Genomic DNA, 22,700 nt, shown 5'->3' on the forward strand with positions numbered 1-22,700 from the left:
ATTGTAAAAGCCATTTCCAAATCATTTAAAATCTAATTAAAAATGGCCACATTCCGGGTATTCCAGCCAAATGGATGTTGCATAACTGGCAGATAACCACGATGAGTCACAGTCCTCATTCAGCATTCTGATTTTTGAATACTTTAGCAATTTTCAATTTTCCATCAAAAGATTTGAACCAAAAAACCCCCATCAAAACATGTCACGTTCCTCCTCAAATGCCAACGAAGCTTGAGGGGTCGCTGTGAGCTAAAAAGCCCATTTGATCAATCAGCCAACAAAAGGAGAACAGCTTCCATCTGGTTCCCGCGCAGGTACCTTCACCTTCAACACACCACGTGGAGAAGGAATTAAAACAGCACTTATAGCCGTCTTTCCTCTAGAATCTGTTTCGTGCCTTTTATCAACAGATTAAAAGACAACAATTAATTGGGAATCACCAATTCGATATAAAGTTATTTGCAGGTAGGACTCGCCAAACTGGGTCTTAAATCGTTCAGGCTATGCGCTCCTATTTCAGCAATCCTATTTTTACAGCTCAGAAAGGGAGTCAGTGGGAACACGCTGTCGCCTTTCTACTGCCGTTCTTTTTGAGGTTTATAACGTCCTGTGACGGAGGAGGAGCCCTATTCAACTGCCTCCTACGTGACACGCAGTTTAGTTTATAGGGTGCATCGATCATAAATGATTCGCTGCTCATTAGCTCTACACCCCCCATACCCCCTCTTCCATCGTACTCGGGCTGAAACACACTAACCACGAACAAAACTACCCGTCTGCTGATTTTCACACTGAGGCTGTGAATGTGGCACACGAGGGGATGGCAAACACAAGACTTGGGATGGGGGGGGGTGAAAAGCCCAGCATGAGCAAGAAGCGTCACAGATTCCATGAGACTCCAGGGCCTCGGCATGACACAAGCGGCGCTTCGGTTTATCACAACAGCAAAAGATGGAGAAGCGAGATGCATGAAGACCAGACAGCGAAAGTAGGAGTGAGAAAAAGGTCGCACGGAAGTAGGCCGCTAACCGCAGAGCATGCGAGTTTTCCAATTACGATGGAGAGACGTTCACAAAGATGCTGTGTTCAGTCAGCATGGAGCCTTTTCACTTCTGCTGCACACGCCGTCATTTACAGTTGCCTGAATAGACATGATTATGTTTCCAACATGTAAAACATATACTCATTATGATATTATCTTGAAGGTACCGAAAAATGGAAGCTCACGCATTGTCCTGCTTTATTGTATATTCTGCATGTAAGGGTTTACATAAAGTGCCTCTGCAGGAACCGGTGTGCTAGTGTGAACTAGTCATTTCTAGAAAGAATTACAAAAGAAATTGCTGTTGCTCATGAAAAAAGTGATTCTAATCAATCTGATCGGATCAAACTTACCGTGTTGTGCAGGATTTTTGTCTTTGTCTTGCAAAAGGCTTTTATATCCAAATCCAAACAAAATAATTTGCTTTCATTGTAAAATAATTGCACGTTGCCAGTTGGTTTGTTTGGATCCGGTTTGGTGTTTGTTGCTTGTTGTACTTGTCGTTATCCCTCGCTTGGACTAAGATGACACAGTCGGGAGTGTAAGCAGTAGAAAGACGATTTAGTCTAAAATCTTTAATAAAGGAGTCGCCTCACTATATAGCGTCCTTGTGTCACGTGAGTGACCAACACAAAAAATACACTCTCTCCTTGTCCTTTGTCCAATTTCTATGTCTGGTCATAAATGCTGTGTATCCACAAGGGAGGAATGCTCCAATTCTCTCATTTCTCTCACTGAATGCCCCCCCGGCCCCCTTCCATCTCTGCCCCTGTCTCCCTCTCAGCTTCCATGTCTTTGTTGTCCTAATTTGTCCCCTCTGTCACAGACTCAGTTTGACCTGTGCTAAGGGGATACGACTCTGCCCTCCTCACCTTCTCACTCGATGCTATCTACACCCCCTTTGCTCCCTATTATGGGGAGCGTTCGCGGTGCTCTCCTCCCTCAAGGTCGCTTATTAACGGCTCAGCATGCGTACAAAGCAAGAGAGGAGGAGCGAATGCTTGGAACTGGAACGTCCAGCAAGTTAAAACCAAATTCCTCCGTTGATGAGGCGGTCCATCTCGTGACGGAGACTATTGTGGCACTGGGATGAAGACCTGGCTCCCTGGAGAGAAAACACTCGTGGCCAGTTTCACAGACATGCATTTAGCCTGGTCCTGGGCTAATGTGCCTTTTCAGCGGACGTCTCTGTTGATAAATCTCTTTAGTTGGAGGCCGTGTGTAACTGCCCCTCCCCCCCCCCCCCGTGTCTTACGACTGGACTTTCAGGCTAAATTCTAGGTCTAAAAAACATTACCAAAAAGCCCTTTCTCAACCCGCTACCTCCGGCAGGGAGATTTAAGGCCTTAGCAGATAGCACGCGATGCTCGGCCCTGGCCTATTCATCATGTTAGATATCCCTTTGCTTTCCAATCCCTCTGTGTCGATTATTCAAATGACGACTCACTCATATTTGGTATTAGGCTGTAGACATATCTGCTCATAAATACGCCCAATCTGACAACGCACTCTGGCTGCAAAGAGCTCCAGTGATGTATGCCCCTGTCTTGTGCCTACTATTATTCCATTCTCAACATGCTAGTTGGTGCTGTGCCTGTGTCTGCCACACGGATTAGAGTCATAAAACTTGTACTGGTGCTGAGGGGATGTGACATTTTGCCCAGGCTGTAAAATCTCAGCAGCACTGATTGTACTTTCACACAGTAGTCAAAGCCTGAAGGAGGAGTGCTGATTCAGGCTTGCTAACGATGTGTTCAAGGTCTCGCAGCACAATAGGGCGTGTTTATTGTTGTCTTCACGTGCATTCATCCCTTTAACTGCATGTGCATTCGGCCATGGCCGAACACATATGTGCAGTATTTCCATGACTGTGTATTTCTCTCTCTCTCTCTCTCTCTCTCTCTCTCCTACATGCTTTCCCCCCAAAACTCAACATTCGTCATGCTCACTCGCACTGTATGTGTGTTTGTTTCGGTATCTCCCTGATCCATCGGGTGGGGTGGCAGCGGGTTGTACAAGGGAAGGGGAAGGCACAATGAATGACATTGACAGGCAACGTGCTGTCGAAACGTCTCCCCGTTCCAGGGACACTGAGCTGATCTGCCGATAGCAGATGTGTGTCTAATTGCGGAGGGGTTTGGCGCCCTGGATACGTCTCTGTCTCCTCTCTCTCTTCTCTGCCTTCCCGGGAAGCTAAGCCCCCTCCAGAGCCCCCAATCACTGCTTCTAATTAGAGGCCTTATCTCTGTCAATCACTGTGCCTTTCGCTCTCCTCTGCGCCCCGCTGTGTTGATAACGGGGATGAAAAGGACCGGCCGGGGACGGATCGGTGGTCACAGAGGACGGGACAACTGAGACGGGCAGGGAGGAGACTGGGGAGGGGGGAGGATCATAGGGGTTTATGTGCTTGTGCGCCGATGTTTGAATGCACTGTGTTTGTACAGGTTGTGTGGAAGTGGGGTATCGGAGAACATGATCCCACCTTAAAGATCCACTTAGCGAGTCCACCGGAGCAGTTGGAGGTTAAGTGCTTTTCTCAATGGACGCTGTTGTCTTCGCCAAGCATAAAGTCCGGAGGCAAGGGAACCATCTAACCCCGCACTTCATAAATGTAATTATTTACAACAAAGCAGCTATTCATCACTAGTTTGTGATGCCAGATGTACAGTATCTTCCCCCTGCATCACAAGGTGCCAACTCGCCGATCAGGCGTTAATCTTAATATGCATTCACACACACTCCCACAGACCTGACAGGAAGCAATTTGAGGATATATCTTTGCTAAGGACACTTCCACGTGCAGACAGGAGGAGGCCGGACCCTCTGCTCTATCCACTGAGCCACAGCCGATAAATTACTTGATTCATTTAAAAGAAGCACAGTATTATACTTAAAATATGTGATTTCGCCATAAACCTACATAAGATCAAGTTGAACATTGTTATTGATATTTTATTTGTGTAATTTATCTAAATGTTGAAAAACGGTCAACGAAAACCAAAGTCATCAACCCATTGAAGGCTTCAATATCACACCAAAAATAAGAGTGAAAAAAGCAAAATGGTGGCTGTTCCAACTTTAAACAGCTCAGCTCAGTAGTGTGTGTACCTTCAATGTGCCTGTTTGCACCCACTTGATGTTATACGGGATTGATGGAATGTCATCTTCCATTCCTCAAAACTAAACTGTGCACAAGCCGAATTTCTTCAGTCAGTTCGACTGATTAAATTCTCAGCTTTTAAAAACCTCATTACTGTTCACCTCAATTATGATAGAGAATCAAAGTCGTATCACCTGTCAACTTATGATTCACAAAAAATGAGATGACTGCTAATGGGATAGACACATTGCAGAGGTGTGTGAACAGAAACATGTGCAGACTTAAGGACTTAAGTTAGGTTAAGGTTAAGTAGAAGAGATAGAAACAAAAAGGACAGATGTGTGGCAATGCAGCTTAAGTGTGTGATAAGAAAGAAGATTAGTCCAGAGGTTAAAAGGCCTAGAACATGTCCAGATAGCGAGAGTGAAAGAGGAATCCTCTCCCTATCACCATCTCAATGTCTCTCCGAGAAGCTTCTGTCTCGGCACCCTTTCAAAATCAATTTAAGAAATTACCATTCAGCCAGTGTTCCGTCATTAGGATTTTATAATTTCATCTTCCTCCTCCAGTGCCTTCATCCCAGAGCCCCTCAGTTCATCTCTGCAGCACAACCCCGGTGAATAATTAACAGCGGCCGTGAGCAGAAAGACGATGAGTGACACAAGCGTTCTATCGTTCACACACAGCTGCACACCTTCTTCTTCTTCTTCTTCTTCGGCGGCGGCGGCATGCTTTTGAATCTCTCCACGGTTTCACTTGAACCCGACATACCATGTCTCTCGCTCGCATGCCAACACGCCGAGGCAAAAAAACACAGGTGCTTACACAAAGTCGGTCTCTTTCACCCATGCACCCACATTCACCTTATCATATGTGCACACACTCTCTCACCGTCGGTCTCCTCTGCCCTTAGTGAATCCCCTCGAGGCATTTTAGTTGACGAGGCAGAGGTGGTGCTTTGGGACGGGGGACGGGGGAGGGGGGAGAGCGGGGGGGGGGAGTAGGTCGATGGTGCACAAGAGTCAAACTTGACACTGAAAGTTGGCAAGCCTTTTCTTTTCGTGGATACGAGTTGAAGTTGCCGTCCTGGGGGAGGCGGGGGAGGAGAGAGGAGGGGAGGGGGGGAGAGGAGCCCTCATCTGACCTTTCTTGTCGGCAGTGTACAGCTCAATAAGCCCAAGTGAGACAGAGAGAGGGCGGGGAACCTTGTGGAAGTGGGTACTGATTATTGGTACACCGGGTGTGTGGGGCTTAGTCTTAAGAACCTGTATTCCAGCTATTCCCAGAACTCTATCGAAGTCCATCGTTCTACAATGGTGTCGTATTGGATATCGAGCCTTCGGCATTGACCACAAGATGTCTGGTTTCGCGGCACCCTTCCTAGCAGCTCGTGGCTCCAGGAATGTCAATGCCGGTTGTTTGGAGAGGACTTCAAAGAAGGCCCAGTTAATCCCGGCTGGTCCTAGTCACACCATGTCTGTGGAGTTCAAGTGGCTTCCATCTGGCTGCAAATACAATCGGCCGAGATGCGGGACCAATAGGCTTAAAAACGATTTGCCTCCGCTGTCATTTGTATTCATACTGCATTTATTGTTAGCAACTTATGTGGTTGATGTTGAAGACATTTTTCTGCAGACATTCACGTTAGATCATAAATCCCACTGACTTTGGTGATCAACTGTGTTTTCATTTAATTCAACCACATGGCAGCATTTACATTCATCCCAATATCTTGGGAGCTGAAGGACGGGTTGGATAAATCATGTTTCAGCCATTCGTTGTCACCAGAGGATGGATCTTCCAATCTGTGGTGGTCCCCATACTCTTCTTCTTGTGCACTTACAAGGTCAGCATTTGTGGTTCAGCGGAAAAATATGTTGACACATTTTTTTATGGACTGGGATGCAGTTCATGTTTTCTATTAACTGCGGGGAGTCCTCATATTTTCATCGAGGGTCTGTGCACCTGATTGCCCTTCCAATGAGCATCCCAGCCTCACAGAGCTGCTGGCACATCTCTAGACTCTGGGTTAAATGCAAATCGTTGGTACCGTTGCAGTTGAGCACTCAATGTTCTTAAAGGTCACCAGAAACTATTTTTTATCTAAGATAGTTAAGAAGAAGAAGTAAGTTCTGGCCGGCCAAAAACCTACTAACTGCGAGTCAGAACGTTGTGCCGAACAAAGGATGCAATCTGGCAACAAATCAGTCGGGAGCTGCTGGCAGATGTGCATTCAAATCACAGGTTTGAGGAAACCAAAAATATTAAAAGGTTTGAGATACTTGATCCAGCTGGCATCATTTCTGCCAGTTATAATGGGCAACACTTCTGAAGAAAGAACTAATTTACACACAGGGAAAATATGTTTGCCTAAAATATAGATTTGTCTGGATATTCAGCAGCCATCCTTGTTTTGACGTGAAAACCAGATAAGCCTTCGTTATGTGACGTGTGAAGATAAGTGTGTGGGTTTAGGGTGGCGATATCAATTCGACTGGGTGCCTTGCTCTCAAATCATGTACAGCGCACTTAATCAACGCTGGTTACAGTCAAGTCAGGCCTGCAGGAGAAACTGTTGAACACATTTTCTCTGACTGCTGCAAACAAAGCACAATTTACAGATCGGAAGTGACACTATATCTTTCTTAATAATGCACATTCCCCAAAGTGTTGACTAATTGGAACCATTAAACTCCTGACACTGGTGGGTAATTTGTTTCCTTGTGTTTTACAGCGATCATTTGTCCCATCGGAAAGCTCCGATGAAACATGAGGTGATTACGCCAGCAAGCGCAGATGGGAGTTGGAGCGGGTGGAGCGAGGAACAGGTCAGCCTCTCGCACCTCCCAGAACCCCCGAACGTCGTCGTCCGCTGACATTTCTCTCACTTCGAAATACACGGATTGTTGTGGCGAACCAGACCTTTTCCTAAGTTGTAGAATTGCCCGCTTGACCTTTCCGGCGAAATCCTCGAGGAGAACGCGGCGAAATGTCTTAATTAGAAAGAGATGGAGTTTTCTGAGAACACACAGGCTTAAACAGCTGTGGGGACGGGTTTGTTAGGCGGGAGAGGAACAGAACGCAGGGCTGTTGTCTGGCATGAGCCGTGAGTTGTTTGTTAGTTCCCTGGAATCCTGTGCAAAATACTCTCTAATAGAGACACAGAGGACTCGATATAATAACAGAATTTTAATTGATTTCATGTATTGTATTCAGTTTAAAGTTCAAGCACCAAACCTTTGCAGATAATATACAATGAGTGTAATTTTATCAAGTACAAAAAAACAAAACAATGAGCGGTGCCTGGCTTTTGCCTGACAGTTTTCAAAATGGCGGCTGGGCCTTGATTCATATTTGCTCGACACTGACAGTTTGATCCGAGCAGCTTGTTTCGGCCAACTGAGTTAAGTTAACTTAAAATCGTGATTATCTGAATTCCGATCCAGCAACATGGTCAGTCTACCGGCCGAGCTGCATCCGTCTCGGCCATATCTCTTTCTTTACTGTGCAGCAATGCTGAATCACTAAACTCAACCACTGAAACGCTACTTAGTTCATACATTTAGTTAAACTGAGGTTTCTAGTTTATTTAATTTAGGGTGTTTCTTAATGCTATTACCTTTTGATACATTTGATCTTCTAACTGCACTGTGTTACCTTTTCACTTCTGTGTTTTTATCAGCGTGCATACAGGACACATACTACCTGGAAGTATTCGCTCCATACTCTGTCCTCCTCGTTTCAGTTCACAGACTCGCAGGTTCCCCAGCGCTGCCAACAGGGCAGAAATCATCACGGTTATCGACGGAGACCTTGAACAACTCAGCGAGTCCAGTGAAGCAGGACAGCAGTCAACCTCCGATTCACCTCCTCCGCTCCTGTTGACCGGCTGTGATGCAAACGGTGCCGGAGGACAGCGCTTGTTCAACCAATACCACGCGCTGTCTGTCTTGTGCTGTGATGCAACTCGGCCCCCCCTCGCCCCATATCCGTTCTACACTTTGGATTTCTGTCGACTTGCATCACTGTAAGTGACTCCTGTGTTGGGAATTGTGGGCATTTTTTTATTTTTGTTACAGTTCAATCATTGGTGAGAGATTAAGAGTTGTATGAGAGACGTAACTCGCCCCGATAGCGATTCAGAGGAAAGACCAACTGGAGAGGACCCAGATGCTGCTGTTTTCATGGGAAAACTCCAGAGAGCTTTTGAAGTTTCGTTCATTACTAGAAAGTTTACGCTGCCGCGAGGAGACAGACAGCGAGCGGGGTTGATATTGATCTGTTGAGGCTGAGAGTAACGTTCAAAGCCATCAGGCTGCAGGGAGTAGCCTGGCCGGGTCTCATTAAGTGTAAACATTTTCCAGAAAGAAATAGCTTGAAATGAGGAAAAATCGCAGCAATGGGAGACGGGGGGAGGAGGGAGGGAGACAAAAGCCAATGAGAAAACAAAGGGAGAACAGTGGATGTTTTTTCATTCATCTTTATTCCCTGAACCATCACTTTTGCTGTGCTGCCAATTTAGGACGAGCGTGCGCTCGCTGGACGATGGAGCTTTTCCAGCCTGGGTGGTGTCCACGCTCCCCGTCTCCGGGCGGCGGCCCACACTGCCAGACACCGCGTGCACAAGGATGGAGCCCCCACCGCTGCTTCAGCTCCGCTTCCAGCAACAACACCACCCACATAAATGGCCTAAATTGGGTTTTAACACGTCTTTGAAGAAACGGACACACTCCCGCGATGCATTTCAAGAGCACGGCAGTGTCCGTTTGGCAGAGCGGGCGTCCACCTGCCGAGATGCATCGTCGGGATGATAATTGCGTTTGACTTCGATTGAGGGCTTTGCTATGGGTAAGGCGTGAATTGCTTCATCATTGTTTATCAATGTTTTTCCCATGCTTTTTTTCCCGGCTAATTGCAGAGCAGAGTGGCTCGCAGAATGCCTATTAGTGCCGTGCCGAGAGAGACAGGCCAGGGGGTGAAAAAAAAAAAAAAAAAAAACTGCTCATGGCTGAAAACCAGAAAAAGACACAAGCAATTCTTCGGTACGTTCTTCTCAGCGTGCACATGCAGACGTACGCAGGCTGGTATTTATATCAACATACACACGGGCACAAAGAGGAGAAGGCAAAGATAAGGAGGACCAGCCTTTTGTATTCAAACCCATACGCCCCACTCCCTGGGGGAGAGGGGGGCCGTGTGCCCTTGCATTATCTTCTGCCTGTAGGTGCTGCTGTTTAAGTGCTGCTGAGAAAGAAAGAACGGAGGGAGGTGAGGAGAGAGAGGAGCCCTGTATCTCTGGAGCCCCCTCCCTCCCTTCATCCGTCACACACAATAGGAACTGCCGTATCTACACGCAGGCGATATTGTCCTGCATGGGGGGGGGTCATGTGGCCCCATATAGCAGGGTTAATTCCCTGCTAGGGTGGCCGCCCCGCTGCCCCTCACAGAATGTGAATTTCTGGAAGGCCGGCAAAGGTCCACGAGTGACAAACGAGCGGGGGAATAAAGGGAGCTGGAGGAGAGTACGGAATGGCCCGTTGGATCCGGGTCTGTTGTTTCCTGTGCTTTTCTGTGCTGTGTCTTTTTGTGATAATTACATTATGAAGACATCAGTTTTAGAAAACCCCACCGGGAGCTTATAGACTGGCTTGGTTGCTGAGTGTGGGCCTGACTGAATTACATGCCAACACGCTTAGTGTAATTACACACAACCACACCTGCATTGCGCAACCAGCTCAAACAAAAGGTTGTTCCGCAATGTTTTGCATACAAAAAAAGTTTCAACTTGTTCTAATAAGTATGCTTAGAGGACAGTCCAATGTCCCCTGTTATCTACTGCATGCATTAAGCCTGGACAGTGCATTTAACCTCCACTCCTCTCGTTGTTTTTCTGTTCATTAGTAAATGGGTAAACAGTACAGCGGGACGCTGTCAGCATGTTTTGTCCATTATGAGAATATTTGTATATCCTCCAGTTGGGTGAAATTTGCCACATGTTGGCACATATGTGTTCTTATTATTATTACCGTAATCAGTTTAAGCAGCATAAAGATGGGGACATCTGTGCAGTGACACGGCAGTGCACGCACACAAACACACAACCCCCCCCTCCCACACACACACACACACACACACACACACACTCTCACGCACTCATCTGCAGAGATAAGGGACATCTAGACACTTAGCCTTTGTTTCCTTACTAGCGTGGCAGCGTGCAGACGTGGCATCAGAGGGCCGAGCCCCTTGTCACTCTGTGACCCTCATCTGAGACCAGCTGTCACTTCAAACAGGAAAAAAGAAAATGTGGATCGTGTCACGACACGTACGGAGAATTATGATGTCCCCTGGCTTTTGCAATGTGATATAATAATTTACATCCCGGTGTTGAGACTTGTGATGCCCGAAAGTTTTGAAACTATGCGTGAAAGAATTGAATGAAAACTTGACCCGAAGGTTCATAGTAAACTGTTGGTCGACCATAAGCTTCCAGAGCATCTTTGACGCTCTTTAGTAGTATTTGGCAGAGATAGATTATACTGTTATCCTGATGCGTTCGCATGTGATCTCTTAAAATGTAACATTTATAAGAAACTAAAATAAATACATTGGCTTGGACGGCATCATAAATAGACATTATAGATGAATTGTGACCTGTTTAAACACCTCTAAGCAGCACGTAATAAAAAATGAAAAGGTCTATAAAAATACAATCTTTAGTTTCTTAAGGAATTGAATTTTGTTTTTATGTCGAAAGAATCACTAGAGATGACTACATTAAAGTATTTTTTATGGTTTACTCTGACTTCAAAGCCGATGACAGGGATTTTGGGGCGGATGGAGCCTCGTACACCATCTTCAAACAACAACAAAGGGATCTCAATCTGACAGTAAGGATCATCAATGATCGACAGTTAGTATCCGCAGTGGATCAGGGATCTCTGAAAGTTACATTTGCTGCCTTTTATCTCTTGCCACAAAATCCTTGCTCCCTGACTCGTGATACGATCTGAACTATGAGTTTTATCATCTTACTGGTCCTTCCAAAAATCTCCCATGAATGTTCAATCGGGGTTGACATCTTACAACTGCAAACGTCTACTGCTTATCATCGCTGTCCAATTTCATTTCAGTTTCATTTCACACAAGTCATGTGGAATAGATCATCCATCATTGTAGAATATGTGCAGCTTTTCCTCGAAACCCGTCACTCCCGGCCAAGCTGAGCGCAGTAGGGTAGTTTCTATATTGAGGTGAAGGTAGTCTTACACCCGACAGGTGGTCCCTCACTCTTTATGATGGGCTTTATGTAACATTAAGAGGAAAAAGTGGCAGCAACAATGGCAGCAAGTGATAGCATAGCAGTGTGGCGGCAGGCACGGCAGCAAAGAGTGAGTGGAGCTCTGACAGCTCTAGTTCAAGGCGCTGCTTGAAATTTGGATATCGGCAGCATGCAGTGAGAGCTGAATGCTGTGTGAGTGCAGCGGCTGCCTTAAAAATGGTCCTGAGGTTTTGCTTCTTTTAGTTTTGTGCTTTTTCCAGATGAATTGATTAATTGTCCCCTTATCGGATTGTCACTGCGCTTGTTTTCTTTCCCATTTACCAGTTCAGTGATCCCTCGAGCCCCGAACGGAAGCATTTGCATTCGTTAGGTTTCTTCACTCACTTGTTCCTTGTTTTCCTCTTACTTATAGCCCCCCATCTGTGGCCTGCACAAGTTGATCAAAGACCTCCAGAGCCCAAATCTGGGACTGTTAAGTACCTAGTTGACACCTCATCGTCCCTGGTAAGTTGGTTCTAGCTCACCTCCAAACACCAACTGTTAACCCCCCCCCAAAGAACTAGACACACACACACACACACACACACACACACACACACACACACACACACACACACACACACACACACACACACACACACACACACACACACACACACACACACACACACACACACACACACACACACACACACACAAATATTCTAATGTTGAATCACACAAACAGAAAGAAACACAATTTTGCAGAGACAAGGCAAACACACACTTACCATCTGGTACACAAACTTGAACGAATGATCCCAGAGGATGGAATAGAAAAATGAATACATGCAAAACGGAGCAAAACAGATTATTTCCTCTGCAACAGTATTTGAAATGACCAGAAACAAGATGACAAATGTCTCACCCTCCGCATGAATGGAGGCCCACTGTGATATCACAGCCCAAAACATGCTGTTATTTAATATGGAAATGTTATACTTGTTGTAAGCTTGTTTCCTGTGCTTCTGTAAGACCCACTCTACTGTCCCTGCCTCCTGTCAAGAAGAAACCATTGAGAAATTTGCATGTAAATTGGTTGACATTTGTACTTAAAATCATTATAAAGGAAACCGTCTCTGTGGGATAATATTGAAATCAAATGTTTTATGGACACTTAACTCCTCTAGAGCCTCGGGCTACCGTAGCTATAACCTTGGCCTGTTCAATTTTGAATGTGACTAGTGCTGGCCAAAGCACTAGTCATATATAGCATCTGTAGGCAGCAGAACAATAAAATGCATGAATAAGATATGAGATCAACATAGAGATGAAACACATGTTTGCTTCCCCGCTGCATTGCCCACTTCACACTATGCCGAGGAAACACAAAGATATATAGGTAGAGATACACCCTAAATATGACCTTTATAAAAGCAATTATTTTTAATGTTTTATGATCTTCAACTTCTAAATTTAAGATGTGGTTAAGCTCATACTGTGCAGTAGCCCACAGAGAGGACACGGCGGTCAGGTCAATGGTTCAGGATCGTCCTATGCAATATTTTGTTCCAATGAGGACGGTCCATAAAATGTTCTGCAGTGTGCAGAAATTGTAAAAAGTGGGAATAGCTATGTGCCTCCATCCATCCATGCATGCATTCATGGATGGATGCATACATACCTACGTGCACAAAGCAAATTAAAATATGTTTGGTTGAGTGGTTAGAACAGCGAGCTGCAGACATACAGGCATGCATGTGGAAAAGACAAGACTCTCTTCACCACATGCCAGGCCACTCCACTCGAGCTGATTGATTTCCCATAATTTCTGTGGCCCTGATAACTGCACGTCTGCAGGGCTGCAATCGTTCCAATATTTCAGCACCATATACCCACACAGCCACGCTCTGTTCAAAGCGTTGTTGCCAATGCGTAGGTATGTGAATGTAACTACGTACTGTATGTGCACTTGGGAAAGATGTGTGTATCTGTGTGGAACAGCACCAGTTGTGATGACTGACACATGGTAGTGATATGCCAATCATGTATGTATAAGTAGAGAGCAAGACTACTCCAACAATCCTCCGAATGAACAAATAAGCGGATATAGTGGCCAGGAAAAGGCCCACAGCCAAATCAGTACTCAGGAAAAAATCTACCTGCCAGATGGTGCAGAATGTTACATGTAACACCTACTCGTCTAACTCGACACAAGCAGCGATTAGTCGAAATACACATTAACAAATTAGTTTTCTCCTCTAAAAACACTCTAAACGATTTCTAAACGTTCAGTGTAGCCATTGTAAGTCGTCTTTTATAGCGAATTGCACTCGGACGGAGAAACTGCCGTTTAAGGTGGTAGTGATTTTTTTTTTAAAGCCGGATCTAATCATACGTTGGTTGGTATTGAGTCTGGTGCCGACAGAAAGATAGGCGTCTTATCTTGCACTACGAGCAATTTCCTTCTATGTTGAAATAACAGCAGTAACTGAGCTCGAGCTGTGACCCATGACTAGTCACCTTTCCCAACTGTATCCTCGCCAAAGCCATTACACTTTTCCTGTGCGTACAATTATTTTAGGATGGTGCGGAAATTTCAAACAGCTTCAGGATTTAAATGTTTTTTTTAAATGTGAAAAAGTGTAAATCTTATCTCTAACACAACACTGTATAAATGTTTAAGTCTTGTGATATATGAAATGTTTTATGCTATTTTTATCGAAAATGGTCTCAATCAATCAGAGTTATGTACCTGCTTCAATATGTCAAGTATGTAAAGTTTTATATCTCAAGTTTGTATTTACTCTTGAGCTTCTGGGAGCATACACACTGGTTTTGCGTGTATTTGCATGTGTAGTAATTAGAGAGAGAGGCAAGCAAAGTGAAGTGGTGCCAGTTTTTCTTTTCCCTCTCCGACTGCTGGCCTTACATTAGCATAGATCATGCGGTAATCCATAATACATGGCTCGTTAACAAGGTTGGTATTTTTGATCCATAATCAAGGAGTATATTTTCAAAGAGTTTCCAGAGTTAAACATATAATTACTGCAGGCTTCTCCTTCCCCCTCTGCCACACCCAGGCCACGCGATTGTACAGTATGACAGCTATTGATTTACCCTGCCATTTGACCATTGATTGGGGTGGACGCCATTATGTCAGTGAGATTATAGCCCTCCAAAGCACAGTGATTCTGAAAGGGGAAAACCAGAGGCCGAGAACCGACTCAAGATTAGCTGAGTTGAGTGCTCACTGCGTCGCTTACAACAGCAGCTGTGTTTCTGCTAATCACAGCACAGCACAGCACGGCACGGCACGGCACCGCACGCTGTAGCGTGGCACAATCGTGCCCAGAGTAGAGCCTAGCACAGCAAAGACAGAGCACTTTCATTTCTCTCACTTACGTATGTGCCAAAGGGAGCTATAGAAACACACACAGGGAGGGAAAGATCACATCGACTATTCCAGACACGCAGTTTTTTTTCATTAGCGCGGCTCATTGCGGCCCAATATTTTCTATGACAGCCGTTGCCTCCCATATTGTCTCTGGTTAAACTGACCACAATTAACCACATGCAGTGGGATGAGGGGGAGGGGTTTTCGGAGTCGCGGGATGATTGGGAAGGGGGTTTTGGAGTGAGCAGGGTGAGTAGGCGTTCACTGCCTCTGCCCGCTCGCCGGCTTTCAGGCCGGCCATCATGTATTTATAGCAATATTGAATTTAATTGCGTTTCTAGCAGGGGGCCTGAATTTTAAGAGACCCATAAATGGAAGAACATCAAACACTGTGCCATGAACATATAAAGTGCACCCTTGTGACAAGCAACTCTTTAATCTGTGAAATGTAAAAATCTAAAGCTGAACACAACCCTGCTGTATCCTGGATGCCAATGAGAATTTTATTTTGCGCCTTGCACACTTTTTACAGTGCACGAGTTAACAGACAACCCCCTGGGTGGCAAATTAGTCTTAAAGTGCCTTTTCTTTGATGATATGAGAAGTGACTCTGGATAAATGCTCTGAAAGCAGTGTCTTAGCCTGAGAATTACATTTGTAACACAGGGGGAGCCGACGGGTGGCCTGCCCTCTGTCGGGTCACTTTTTCAAATTCAAACCCACGGTCTGTTTATTGGGTAGTAAAAAGAAGGATTCATTTGCATTTAGTTCAGCATCCCCGTGATATTGAGCAGCAATCTCTGTAGCGTCCGGAGCTTAATAACCCAGAAGGAAAACTGGCATATTAAAAAGTGCTTTCTTTCTTCGGGGGACACTGAAGTCAAGCCCTTTGGCAACAGCTTGTTTCCTCCAACTAAATTCCCGTCGCTCACAGCTCTGGCCAACATATCAAACACAGAGCTATCAGACGTTCCACTTAATCAAAATCCTAATGACCATCATTGATATCAAGGCTTTAAAAGGCAAGACTTGCATCTCTTTGAGTTTACGCAGTCAGCATGTGTGCCTGTGTGTGTGTGAGTGTGTGTTAAGGACTTTCAGAGCCTGTTAATGCGCCGCAGGGAAAAAGCACGGGGGTCACCGCTTATTTAAAGCAGGCCTGACTCTGGCATTTTCTTGCCTTCACGTCCTGAGAATGAATTTCTACGTACAAAAAGAGGTGCAGCAGATAACGATGCATGGAGCGAGCATGAAAAAAGGAGCTGGGTGGCCACAATCAACCGCCCGTCCGATAACCAAAAAGGTCACATGGTTAATCCCAGCAACGAGTCGTGTGCAGCTTGGATTAAAATGATTAGAAATGGATCAATCGCATTTGGCAGACATTGGGCAATGCATAAAATGGAGCTAAACAATTTGTGCTAGAAATAAGGATTCAAAACAGTTATTCAATTTTTTGAATAACTGTCTTACCCATCCCTCAGGGAATCAAGCTGGATTTATAACAAAAAAACGTTTAACAATATAAATATATAGGAGAAAGGGGAGGAGCGACTTTTTTATGGGTGACTCCGAGTCCCCGCTCCGCTGGGGATGGTGTGATCCGGTGTGTGTGTGTGTGTGTGTGTGGGTGTGTGTGCGTGGATGAAAGGGGGGGGGGTGGAGGCACGTGCTGACTCCTCAGAAATAAACAGCTGCTTTAAATAAAAACGCACAAGAGTGAACGGCAGCGGGCTCCCCGGACTACGACGGAAGATGACGATAATGACATAATGTGCCTCCGTGGGCACGTCAAACTACGTGGATTGGTCGGAAGAGAGAGTCCCAAACAGGACCGTCACAAAGTGGCAGCATTAATGACACATGTTTCCTTTAAGACCTACAGGACGAGGAACTACCCCGAATGGGTTTATTTCTTAGAAACTCGCATTTTAGACTTTATTCATCCACGCTGTCTCGCCTCAAAGCCGCACGAGACAAGTCGCCGAACGCTCAACACATTGTGGGAGAGAGAGATTTTCCTCCCCATAGCCTGCTGTTTCCGCAACAACAACCCCCCGACACCCCTACAAAAAGCTGCTGTTAAACTCCGCTTGCTCACCTCCAGTGGACGCGCAGTCTCTGTCCAGGGTGCTGAAATGCTGCTCAGTCTCTGTCCAGGGTGCTGATTTCCATCACGGGCTCCGGGGAGGATTTGTAAATCCGCTGCGAAGAGGCGTCGAACATTCCGGTCCAAAAAAAAAAAAACTGCTGCTGCTTCCACGGTTAAGTTACATTAAAGAAGAAGAAGAGAAAAAGATCCCATTGCGAGCCGCGCGTCCCACACAACGCAGAGCGAACGTGGCTCACAATGAGGAATTCAAATGTTTACGGGGGGGTTTAAAAAGCGCAGCTTCCTGAGCCGAGCCGAGTGTTTCTTCAGCTAGTTGCACAGAATAGCCTCAACCATCTCTCTCTCTCTCTCTCTCTCTCTCTCTCTCTCTCTCTCTCTCTCTCTCTCTCTCTCTCTCCCTTCCCTCGCTCTATCAATCACTATTCAATTCAGAAATACTCGAGTGACGGGAGTGAAACGAATACCTCCCCCACCCCCCCCCTGTATCCTGTAAGCCTCGACAGACATGAGCAAATGACTGCAAATAGCTAAACAGAAATCATTTGGAATTAGTTATACTGGCAAACACAATTAATTACATTCCACTGTGCCAAAAAAACTGCAAGCTGCATTTATTCTGTAAAATGAATATTCCCCCTATCACACACACACACACACACACACACACACACACACACACACACACACACACACACACACACACATACACTTGCCGAAGTGAATTTAATTTATGGTCAATTTTGTGGAAGGGGCAGTCATCTGTTCTGGGAACCTCCTGGTCGTCACTTTGTCTTTTGTTTTTAACAGAGATACAGCTTTCTACATATTGTTCAGTGGTAGATTATCGTCTACAATAGGGCTTATTAGCAAAAGAAAAGCAACTATGTCATATTGAATCTAGAAATGTGTCACTGACAGTTAGTCCAGACAGCAATATTAGAGGATTAAGTGATGTCATACTTCAAGTTGCCGTAGTAAGGTTGGGCCACTATGAACTCATAGCATAAGACACTAAGAGTATTACGTTTAGTACATGATACCATAAGATATTCAAAGAAAGTATCATGGGAACATTATTCCATAATATTTATGCACATTATTTAAGTGGCTGGACTATAGCAGAATTCCAGAAATAGGAGATGCAAGTGGAAGCGTGATAGAGTGTCTGCAACCACTGGCAGCTCTGTGAGGCTTCACTCACTGGACAAAGAAACAATGAGCATTTTAACAAGCTGATGTTTAGCATGAGGAATGTTTTTCATGTTCACCCAACATTAGTATGTCAACATAAGCTATTTAGCCCGTACGAGCACTCTCTAAATATTTAACAGATGGGTTATAACTGTTTTTTGGACAAATTGATAGTGGCGCTTGATGAAAACTCAAGGAACCATCAAAGTTATCAGGCTTCATCCAATGGGCCCGGTTTTTCAAAAGGTTTAATCCGGATAAAATTGATCCGGATTCAGTAATCCTTTTTTTTTGCGATCCGTGATCACGTAATCCAGTTTACTTTTGAGCCAGTTTTTCAAAGCAACATCGGATTGGATCAATCTGATCCGGATAAGAACTGTTCAGGATCACCAAATCTGGATAACCAGTGCTCAAACAAGATAGGAAATCACAATGTAGAACTATAGATATGTAAAGAGCAACAATTAGAATAGCCAGTGTGGGGTCAATATAAGTTTATTTTTATTTGAAATGAAAACACACACATTTAAAAAAAACTAAAAACAAGAAAAACCCCACTCCATCCTCTTCCAGCAGTCCGCTCATCTGAGACCTACAACACACACACTGTACATTGAGGATATTTATAACAAGTTTCAAATATAGATGTATTGAATTAAAAAAAAGACTTAATGTCAAATACTCCACAATAATTTCAGACTTCATCATCTGATGTGGAGAGACCAGCTTGTCTGAGCGTAGCCTTTAGGAGGCAGATCTCAAGTCTGGCCTTGGTTTGCTGCAGTTTGGTCAGAGTCAGTTGTTCCTCTGCCAGAACGAGCAAACAGGACGTGCAACAAGGGACGTAATAGTTGACACTATTTCTGATTTGGATTTGTTTTGGATTTCAAAAATCAGTGATTGCCATTCTTTGCATTTTTTGGGTTATTCTGTAATCATTGCATGCATGACTAATAAATATTCTAAAAACAAAAATATTTTCGATTGTGATGAATATATATATATATCAATTAGTGACCGAATAAAATGTATTGTTTTTGGTCAATTTTGACGGCTGTTTGGGGGATTATTTTATCAAACTATTTCTACTTTGCTGTAGGCCTTTATTGAATACGTTAAAGCCTACCTAATCACTGTAGCCTGACGGATGAACAAATAAAATTAAAACCTTATGAATAAATAGGATATTTTGTAAGATACTGCATCATCCAAATATAGTATTATTTGATGCATTTTTAAAGTTTTCATTACATTTTGGGCATGAAATCCACGCTGAATCCACCCTTCTGATGGGATCAGTTTAATCCAGATTTTTTGGATCGAAGTGATCCAAATCCTACAAAAAAGTTCTGAAAAACCCAAACTAAAGGTTTGATCCGGATCAAAACCAAGATTGGATTACGTGATCTAATTCCGATTATGTAATCCGTTTTTTCTTTTGAAAAATCCATTTTCAAGATTTGATCCAATCCGTTATCCAAAATCCTAGTGGATTACTTTTGAAAAACCGGGCCCTGGGGATCATGCAGGTCCATAATTTCAGTCTGGACCAAAGTGGTGGGCAGACAGTACGACCAGCTTTCCCTTCATAGAGCCTGGCCCTCTAAGGCATATAAATATGCATGATTAAGGACACCCCACTGTAGAATAAGTGAAATATATTATCTATATTACATTCTAACATAAAACATTAAAATCCCTCGACTTAAGATGAGGACATGAGTTCATGGTTGAGTGCAAGGACGCATTATAAGTGGCTATCTTATAGCAATATTATAGGTATTAAGGAAAGGGCCAATTGATATGGACATGGTACGTATTAGAGCCTGATGCAATAGAAGGAGAAAAATCCCACTCAAGCACACTGCAACGTCACGGATGAAGTGCCACATGTAGTCCATGGGCTAACTATATCTCCGTAGGCTTATAATAAGTATATTTTCGCACCAGGGATTTGGTAGCACCCTTCCCCAGCAGAGGAGTCTACTCTGTCTCATTAGCTTTCAAAACCACATCTTTAAAGAGTGACTGCGCACAGCTACTTCAAATTATAAAAGCACAGAAAGACCCTTCTGCACTTGCTCGTCAGTTTAAAGTAATTCAGCACCCACATATACCGGTATCCCATTAAATGCAATTTTATATGATTAGAATTTTCATAAGCCAATCAGAGGCGATTAGACTCGGAGACAGAGGGAGATGTGAGGTGACTGTCGGAGTGTGCTTTGATGGGGGGAGATCAGAAGGTTAGTCCGAGTCAAAGTGAATGTAGGATGAGAGGTGTTGAATATTGAGGACCCCCCTCCCCTCTCCTCCTCCTCCTCCTCCTTCTCCGTTAGATCTCCAGCTGCAGCTTCAACGTTATGTAATGAGTTTTATTATCTCATTTTGAGGCGTGTGTGATAAAAGATTGTCCTTGAGCAACCAAGGAGGGAAGTTGGCTACATGATTCATGCTTTCATCCTCCAGGGGTGCGGCACTGCGTTCCACTGTGTGCCTCAAGCCGTTTTTAAAGGAGAACTGTAAGTTCACCTGTTCTAAAGAAATACAAGGCAACGCGTCACCTCTATAAATGGGCTCTCCTCCTTCCGTGGGACTAATCAATTCTTCACTTACAGCCTACCAAATACCCCCTTGGTGCCCCTCTGCGTCCATTACCTGAGCACCGAGGTGAAACATGCTAAGTTGAGATGGCTGGACCCAGGAGACCGTTAATCATTCAACAATGTAATTTAAAAAACTATCCCCCACGTTTTTGTCTAATCCTCACTAGGTAACATTTTTACATAAAGTCCATTTTTTATAAATTATGAACTTAAGTTCTGGACCTATTTTGCACATCGCCCTCTCAAAGTTCCAGAGAGAACCACTCAAAATGTTACAAAAGGTGTATGTTATTATCTGAGCATTCAATAACATACAACAACAACAACAACAACACCATATTCTGTGCTAACCAATCTACTGCGTCTTATATGTGAACTTATATGGGAGCTTATCTCTGGGTTCCTCATTAGTCTCAATTAGTCAGCATGGCCTGACACAGAGTTATTATGGCCATTTACAGTACATGAAAATGGATTCATCTCTTCATTATTAAACCCTATCTGAAATTACTCTACACAAAATATCCAAGTAGTAAAGAAAGCAAGCGTGAGATTAGCTACAGATTGTGTAACACTGCATCAGATTCGCAATCACTGCAGCACGATGAAGCTCACGGTGAAACAAAGTTAAAGTAAAATGTATGATTTATTCATAAGGGTGGAAAAGGAAAGGAAAAGGACAAAGCTGTTGGTAATTTTCCCACTCTTCTGATGTGTGTTGCGCAGTGATGAACTGCGACACTGACTATCAAAAAAATGCAGTTGAGTAAAAAGCACAATACTTTTACCAAATTGAAACTCTTGACTGAAGGAAACGTGCTTCATCATTGTACTGAAGCACATAAATGGCCAATTAGACTTTGTTTTACAATGTGTGTCTTTCCACCAAAACAACTAAGAAGCTTTGTAGACAGAAACTAGTCACATTCCGATGTTTTTAGGGAAATTAGCTTGTAAAATATTTTTAATATATATAGTCAAAGAAGGATTGCTATGTTAGATTAAATAAAAATACTAAAGTGTTTGAGTTTGCCGTGAAGGATTTCCATGGTCCCACTTAGTTGAATCTTCTTTGAAAACAACAGCAAACAAAGTCTTTGTCTCAATGTCATGTCTCATATTACTGGTTTAGTTTATTTTGATGTGTGCTCAAAGTCCAGTTTAAGACATTAAGTAATTAGAAAAGTATTATGAAATCATGAGCCGCAGAAGGAACAAGCGGATATAGAATTCATATTTAATTAATATTCAGTGTAATTTCAATAATTCAAACCCAAGTCATTTATAGCTCTTTGTTTAGAAGGCGGTTTGCTGCACAAGTCAATTTTGTTTTTTTAACCACAAATCCCGATTAGAAGACAAAAAAAGGAGCCCAGTGATGCAGAACCACATTTTAAAAAATCTATTGTTTTCAGTTATCCATTCATGTTGCCGCTGTATTGGTCCTTCGATAATTTTAACTAGCACACAATATTATTTAACATTTACTGAATCAAACAGTAATTGAGGTGTTGGTCTGAAAGATGTGCTTCATTGGCAGCAAATGTCTATTTTTGATTGAACCAGAGTTCAGTCAAACATTTACACTGTTCACAAAACTTTTCCTTCTTCTTAAAATGCCACATTGTTGTGACTCTGGCTGCACTTAATTTTATCTGTCACAGGAATTGTCATTAATCTAGAAAGAGGAGATCACAGTATTTTACCGCTTAAAGAACTGTTGGGTTTGTTGCCACTGTGCTGAGATACTCTGAGGACGTCTCCAGGACAACACGAGTCTCCTTCAGGACTGTAAAGAAACCGTATGGCTCTTCCCTTCTGCACTCACATTCTTTTACCATTCTCGAGGGCTGCGGCATTTGTGCATTTCTAATCCTCGACACGCACACTGTTACATCTGCAAGCGCCCCCCCCACCCCACTGACAGGTGACAGGAGGCGTAGAAGCCGTGGTCTCCCCCTGGCCTGGCCTAAATTTACTGGTCGAG

At 43.9% G+C, this 22,700-nt stretch overlaps 1 protein-coding gene across 1 annotated transcript in view; it reads right to left on the minus strand.

Moving 5' to 3' along the window:
- The window catches only part of tmem121ab (transmembrane protein 121Ab), a 28,416-nt gene extending 11,092 nt beyond the window's left edge, over positions 1–17,324 (minus strand). The window contains exon 1 of the mRNA XM_040160477.2: positions 16,902–17,324. The gene's annotated coding sequence lies outside the window, so the exon portion shown is untranslated. The remainder of the gene's footprint in view (positions 1–16,901) is intronic.
- Positions 17,325–22,700: the final 5,376 nt, after the last annotated feature.

Source organism: Gasterosteus aculeatus, chromosome 18 (genome assembly GCF_964276395.1).
Source record: "Gasterosteus aculeatus chromosome 18, fGasAcu3.hap1.1, whole genome shotgun sequence".
Classification (NCBI taxonomy): domain Eukaryota; kingdom Metazoa; phylum Chordata; class Actinopteri; order Perciformes; family Gasterosteidae; genus Gasterosteus; species Gasterosteus aculeatus.